The sequence below is a fragment of the Oncorhynchus keta genome, chromosome 14, assembly GCF_023373465.1.
Source record: "Oncorhynchus keta strain PuntledgeMale-10-30-2019 chromosome 14, Oket_V2, whole genome shotgun sequence".
NCBI classification, from domain to species: Eukaryota; Metazoa; Chordata; class Actinopteri; order Salmoniformes; family Salmonidae; genus Oncorhynchus; species Oncorhynchus keta.
Window position 1 is genome coordinate 48,224,408 of NC_068434.1, and position 5,354 is coordinate 48,229,761.

Below are 5,354 nucleotides of genomic sequence, written 5' to 3' on the forward strand. Positions count from 1 at the left end.
CTCCAGCCACCCTAGTCATAGGCAAGCAGTACCGGAGCGCCAAGTCTAGGTCCAAAAGGCTTCTTAACAGCTTCTATCCCCAAGCCATAAGACTCTTGAACAGCTACTCAAGTGGCTAACAAGAATATTTGCATGAATTAAGCCTAGTATTCAGCTAGCATACAATAAGTCATACTCATTGTTCTTTTCTTTATATATTTCAGTTTTACTCACTTCAGTCACTATTACTGTACCTACGAAGCAGTGGAAATAAATCAATCTTCAACATTACAGTAGCAGTACCAGGTTTATCTATCTGCTATGCTTAAGAAGGGTTACTCTTTTGCGAGGGCAGAATATTTGGGCCAACATATTTTTTTGTTTGTTCAGGTAAGACAAAAGTTGAGTAAACAAAAAAAAGACTGTGGAACCAGTTACTTAATAATAATTAGTTGAAACTACTTTTTTTTTACACTGCATGTTACTTTCATTTTGTAATCCTTTTCATAACAATTTGACAATTTTGTTCCTGTCTATGCAATGAAAGAAAACAATTGAAAACAAATGTTATGAAGGTTGGTTTGAATGATACTGCAACACTCATAAAGTTGCTATGATTGGTTTTATAAAAGGTCTTATTAATAACCCCATAAAGTAAGAAGTGTTACTGAATTTGTTTTGGGCAATTGAGAAAGAGCTTTGGATAACTGAGATGCACTGTTAGTTTCAATGCAGAGAGAGGCCCATGGACTCACAGCCAGCTCGGAATGAGAATATCTCCTCAGTGCTGGGGTTGTCAGGGGAGACGACCTCTCCCAGGCTGGTCAGCAGGTCATCTGAAGGGTCAGACTTAATCTGTCCCAGCAGCCTCTGGGTAAGGTTGGTGTAGTCTGGGGGAGCAGCACGGTAAGGGCCATGGTGGCACCTCTCGCCCCTGCACCTCTACCTCCACCCCTGAAGAGAACATGACCGTCATGTTCTGCGGTGTCGGAGAGTACAGAAAACACCTAGAGGGAAGACAAACAGAGAACGCATATTCAGAGGGAGAGGCTGAATCCTAACTTGAGATACATGGACATAAGATAACTCAATGTAGGAGATGTGTGCAGAAGTTTTAGGTTGTTTGCTCATTCCTCAAGTAAGGATTTGTCTCTAAATTAACTTGATATCAGTTTGTTGATCATTAAAAAAATAATTTAAGAAATCATAAAAAATAAATCTACACAAACAAGACTATAGCGATGCCTGATTCTCTCTCTCTCACCATGTAGGTCCATTCATCACTGTTCTGTGAAGGAGGGGAGTTGCTGGTTCCTAAACACCTCCAGATGATCCTGCTGCTCTGCCTGGTGCACCTCTTTGACAGAGGTATTCTCTCTTATAGTCACAGCCGATGGACTATTAGCCTTGGCTAAGGTACCTTGAGGAATTCATAAATAGCATAACATAACGTAACATACCATAATATGCATGGAGGAAACAATGTTTGGGAAACCCTAAGCTAAGTGACCAAGAGATTCATATGAATAGCATATTTGCAGAAAAATATTGGCTAAGATACCACATGTTTGAATGCTAAATTGCCTTTAATGTAGGCCTAAAGTGCAGACACACTTTAACATAACCTACTGTAAGGGATTGCATTTCATACGCATAGCATAACCTCAAATATACTGTACATAAGATATGTAATATTAACTTGACAGCTCTCCGCAACATCAGCCCCAATCCAGATGTTCTACTGATCTGTCAAATATAATAAGCTGAATATCACTGGCATCTGGCCATCTTCAATGATTTGGCTTTGGATTGGCTTTAAAAAAGTATTGGGTTTGTAAGTTCTCCTAACCAACGTAGCTTCATAGCAGCTGTGCAAGACTCAGATTGACCCCCAGAGAGATTAGCTGAGAGCAATGGGTCCTCAGATCCCAAGCAAGAGGAAATAAGATTTTTTTTTTACATCGCCAAAATGTTTTCACTCCCAGAAGTATCTCAAGACCCAGACTGCTTCACTCTGTTGTTGTGTAAAAGAGAATACAAGGAGTGTGTGCATGTGTGTCTGTGTGAGAAACTGAAGTGGGATGACACCTCTCTGGGAAGAAGAGCTAGCTAGCGCTCTGTTAAATAAAGTGTATTAAAACTTGTTTAGAAGTAAAAAGGTGTAATTACCATTAAAGCAGGTCTGAATGCATTCATTATCTTTACAACCAAACTATTAAATCAAATCAAAGTTTATTTGTCACGTGCACCGATTACAACCTTACAGTGAAATACTTACTTACAGGCTCTAACCAATAGTGCGGAGAAAAAAAAGTGTGTGTGTGTGTGTAGCAAGGCTATATACAGACACCAGTTAGTCAGGCTTATTGAGGTAGTATGTACATGTGGGTATGGTTAAAGTGACAATGCATATATGATGAACAGAGAGTAGCAGTAGCGTAAAAAGAGGGGTTGGCGGGTGGTGGGACACAATGCAAATAATCTGGATAACCATTTGGTTACCTGTTCTTATGGCTTGGGGGTAAAAACTGTTGAGAAGCCTTTTTTTTGTCCTAGACTTGGCACTCCGGTACCGCTTGCCATGCGGTAGTAGAGAGAACAGTCTATGACTGGGGTGGCTGGGGTCTTTGACAATTTCAGGGCCTTCCTCTGACGCCGCCTGGTGTAGAGGTCCTGGATGGCAGGCAGCTTTGCCCCAGTGATGTACTGAGCTGTACACACTACCCTACTGAAGTGCCTTGCGGCCAGAGGCCGAGCATTTGCCGTACCAGGCAGTGATTAATTACAGAATTATTTATCTTTTGAGATGAGCCTGAATCCCTGAGCACCTTAAACAAAGACTGCGATAAATATAGAAAGGCTGAAACAGAGACAAAGAGAAACAGAGGCAGAGAGGCTGAGACAGAGAGGTAGCCAGTCTAGCCACCCTAGGGATGAGAGGGTGCATAGACACTACCAGCCCTCTCACAGCAGAGGGAAAACTCACCGTTCTCTAGTTTCACCTGCTCTGTCCGGCCCTGAATTCTCAGCCCTCTGCCTGGGGAGTCAACCCGGCAGTATTCTCCTTTCCCATTGAAAGTGTACTTCACGCCGTCAAACGTTATAAAATGGGGGTCCTCCAGGACTGCACCTAGGAGGGCGGAGAGTAAATAGAATTATAATTGTTACAGGGAGAAATAGCAGTTTGGCACTGGCACTTGTTTTGTATTGAAGAGATAAAGCAGCACATTATTCAATATGACACCTGTGGCACATAAAAACTGAGAAGAGATGCACAGAGAGACCAGACTAAAAACGGCTTCCCTTATTAACACAACTAAATGATATATGCATGGCCCCGTAACAACCTATACAGTATTCTATTCTTCTTATTTTATTTAATCTTTATTGAAGTCTCATTGAGATACAAATCTACTTTTCAAGAGAGACCAATCTATTATTTTAAGGTGCCACCAATTGCAAACGGTCAGTATCTGGATAATATGTGTCTTCTATTAGATAAAGTTGCTGATGCTAACAGAGAAATACATTTTCTTGGCGATCTGCACACTGACTGGTTATCTCCTAGTTGTCCTTTCAAGAGGAAGCTTCTTACTGTGCTTAATGCCTGTAACATGACCCAGGTTATCACTCAACCAGTGTGTACCAATAGTGTTGGATCTGTGAAATTCACTTACTTGTAATGATTGTATCTTCACCAATGCTGCAGAGCTTTGCTCCAAAGCAATATCAGTTCACATTAGCTGTAGAGACCATAACATTGTTGCAATAACAAGGAAAGCCAAAGTACCAAAGGCGGGGCCTAAAGTTATTTATAAGAGATCATAAAAAAAAGGTTTCTCAGGACTCTTTTGTTGAAGATGTAAAACATTTATGTTGGTCAGATGTATATGAGGAGAATCTAGATACAACACTTGAAGTATTTGTAAAATTATTCTTCCCAATTGTTAACAAACATGCACTCGTTAAGAAACTAACTGTGAGAACTGTTCAAGCCCCCTGCATCGATTATGAACTGAAAAATTCAAAGAAATTATGCAAAGAAATGTTGAAAACAACTCAGACTGCTCAGCTTATTGGTTGACATACTGTCAATTGAGAAATGTTGACTAAACTTAACAAAAACAATAAATTACACTATATATACAAAAGTATGTGGACACCCCTTCAAATGAATGGATTCGGCCTTTTCAGCCACACCCATTGCTGACAAGTGAATAACATCGAGCACATAGCTATGCAAACTCCAAAGACAAACATTGGCAGTAGAATGGCCTTACTGAAGAGCTCAGTGACATACAATGTGACACCGTCATAGGATGCCACCTTTCCAACGAGTATATTTGTCAAATTTCTGCCCTGCTGGAGCTGCCATGGTCAACTGTTAGTACTGTTATTGTGAAGTGGAAACATCTAGGTGCAACAACAGCTCAGTCGCAACGTGGTAGGCTACACAAGCTCACGGAACGGGACCAGAGTGCTGAAGTGCACAGCGCGTAACAATCGTCTGTCCTCCTCGTGCAACACTTACTACCGGGAGCTTCATCGGAAGCATCTTGAAATGAGTTTAGATGGCCGAGCAGCCGCACAAAAGCCTTAGATCACCATGCGCAATCCCAAGCGTCAGCTGGAAAAAATATGGCATAAAAGCTATGGGAAAACTTTGGAGCACCTTAATATTATACATTAATATGGGCAGAAAACCCAATTCATGTTTGTGTTTGAACAAATAAAATGCTATTTTTTTAAAGAGCAAGTTAACTACAACTTGTACTGCACTGATGACTGGTGATTGGCTAAAATAAATTGATAATAAGATGATAGTTTAAGCTGTATTGTTAAATTTCAGTGCAAACTTTCATGTTGTTTCATGCCAACGTCTACTGAATCGAACTCAACAACCCGGTCGCACTCACAGGTAGTATCACATTTTCATTTCATTTCATTACAGTACAACGGTTTGATTTGTTTGATCGTAGCTAGCTACATAGCTAGCTACATAGCCGTCTTTGTATCAAAGATAATTGTGTAGTCTAGAGCGATTTTCTAGCTTAGCTAGCCAGCTATTGTCGTTCTTTTAACGCAACGTAACGTAAACAACACTGCTAGCTAGCCAGCTAGCCCCCGAATAGCAGCACTGCAGAAACTATTACACTCAACGGAACGACTTGATTAGTGTAGTGTCAACAACGCAGCTACTGCCAGCTAGCCTACTTCAGCAGTACTGTATCATTTTAATAATTTTAGTCAATAAGATTCTTGCTACGTAAGCTTAACTTTCTGAACATTCGAGACGTGTAGTCCACTTGTCATTCAAATCTCCTTTGCATTAGCGTAGCCTCTTCTGTAGCCTGTCAACTATGTGTCGGTCTATC

The 5,354-nt window shown here is 40.8% G+C and overlaps 1 long non-coding RNA gene across 1 annotated transcript; it reads right to left on the bottom strand.

Moving 5' to 3' along the window:
* Positions 1 to 665: 665 nt before the first annotated feature.
* Positions 666 to 3,749, bottom strand: LOC118394272 (uncharacterized). Its single transcript, XR_004827711.2, has 4 exons — positions 3,657 to 3,749; positions 2,966 to 3,109; positions 1,244 to 1,399; positions 666 to 986 (listed from the first exon to the last, which is right to left on the bottom strand). It is a non-coding gene; the product is annotated as an uncharacterized LOC118394272 (long non-coding RNA).
* Between the last annotated feature and the right edge of the window lie 1,605 nt (positions 3,750 to 5,354).